The following is a 1,992-nucleotide window of genomic DNA, read 5'->3' as shown; positions in this document are numbered from 1 at the left end:
GGCTTTCTGCTCCTGTAAAGATTTACAGCCTCAGAAACCCTGTACAGGGTCGCTATGAGTCGGAACCGACTCCACGGCACATAACAACAACAACATATTAATGCCTATTTTTGCTTAAAAGAAATCCAAAAAGGATTTTTGCTTTTTTTTTTTTTTTTAAAGTAGGGAAAGCAAAACTAGCACTGTTTTGTAGTCAGCCCTTCAAGAGACAGCGTGTACCCTGAGCAGCAAAGTGGCACCACCAATCTCTTACCTTGAGCACTAGACTCAGCATCTCAGCGTCAATCCAGCAGTTTGGAGCTGTAGCGGTGAACACTATGTGTTAGTGTGATTTTAAGTTTTCTGTGTTTAGTATTGGGGGAGGGTACTGGGAAGGCTCAAACACTTTTTACATATAAATTCATAACTGCCTTTTCGATTTATGCCATCTCAGCTTACGAAAGTTTCACAGGAACACTCTACTTTCGGAAAGTGGAGGAAATCTGTATTTATTGTTCTAATCCTTAAACAGAAGGAATTCTTTTCAAGGCTGGCTGCTGTTCAGACAAGTTACAAAATAGCTACTTACTACTTTTTTCATTGATAAAGCCCCTGAGCTTTAAGAAATCTTTCGGGAAATGAAATATTTAACCCATTTCTTTCTTAGAGAAAAAAAAAATTATATATTTACTAGATATTTAATCAAGAAAAGTCACATCGCTACATATGTTGCCTCAGCTAAAAAGCATAGAAAAAGTATATACACATAAAATGTGTTAGAAATATGAGGTAAAGGGATGAAATCTTTGGATAAGCTCTCGTGTATACAAAGTACTAGGTTTGCTCCTCTTCAGAAAGTAAAGGAACCTAACATAAAACATACAGGAAAATGTAATGCCGTCTCACAGAATAAAAAACTCGAGCTTTGCTAAAGCTTCTTATTCCATGTGATAGCATTTAAAATGCCAATCCATGGCACAGGTGCATCCTTCTTCCCTATACTTTTCATGAATTTCTGGTCGGATGACATAGACAAAGGTCAAGAGCTATCCAGAACGTCATCCCAGTTCTGCCAGAAGTAGGTCTGGAGGACAGTCATCTCCTGGGTCTCCTTCTCCACTACTGTGATGTAGCTGCCATGGGATCCCAGACAGCAGGCAGTACTGTTCAAATTCAAACTGTGCTGGTTTTTTGGCCTGCTTCAGTCTCCGGTTGTTTTGCTTGCAGGACCTTGGACACTTTCTCCGAAGGGCTCTTCTCCGCTTGCAGCAGCTGCTGAATGCCTTGTGACTGACTGGCCTTGGCGGTATAGTGACTCTTCCACTGACTTTTAGTCACAAAAAAAGACTCCCATTTGAAATTAAACAAAACATTTTGCACATTTCAAATGTAAATAACAGTGGATCTTTATCTAGTGGTGAAAGGGCTTTCACTCTTTGCTTTAAATAAATACTTGTTTCATGTTTTAATGTTTACAGTGAGTATGTGCTATATTTGAAATTTACCGAATTTCAATAATTTACCTAATTTCAGTAATTTGTGGAAAAATGGAATTAAAAAGTAATGGCCAACAAACATATGAAGAAATGCTCACGATCACTAATCATTAGAGAGATGCAAATCAAAACAACAATGAGACACCATCTCACACCAACAATAACAGCAAAGATGAAAAATGGAGAAGACAATAAATGCTGGCAGGGATGCAGAGAAACGGGAACACTCTTGCATTGCTGGTGGGATTGCAAAATGGTCCAACCTCTTTGGAAAACAATATGGCGTTTCCTCAGAAGGTGGAAAATAGAAATAGCTTATGATCCAGCAATCCCTTTACTCGGTATTTACCCATAAGAAAAAGATATGTGTACACCAATGTTTATAGCAGCAGAAGACATATGCATACCAATATTTATAGCAGCACTATTTATAATAGCAAAAAGGTGGAGACAGCCAAAGTGCCCATCAACTGAAGAATGGATAAACAAATTGTGGTACATACACACAATGGAATAT

The 1,992-nt window shown here is 38.3% G+C and overlaps 1 pseudogene; it reads right to left on the bottom strand.

Moving 5' to 3' along the window:
• Positions 1 to 917: 917 nt before the first annotated feature.
• Positions 918 to 1,992, bottom strand: part of LOC102813210 — a 97,507-nt pseudogene continuing 96,432 nt past the window's right edge.

Source organism: Chrysochloris asiatica, unplaced genomic scaffold, assembly GCF_000296735.1.
Source record: "Chrysochloris asiatica unplaced genomic scaffold, ChrAsi1.0 scaffold00183, whole genome shotgun sequence".
NCBI classification, from domain to species: Eukaryota; Metazoa; Chordata; class Mammalia; order Afrosoricida; family Chrysochloridae; genus Chrysochloris; species Chrysochloris asiatica.
Note: the sequence above shows the minus strand (reverse complement) of the source record. Positions and strands in the feature narration are given on the sequence as shown.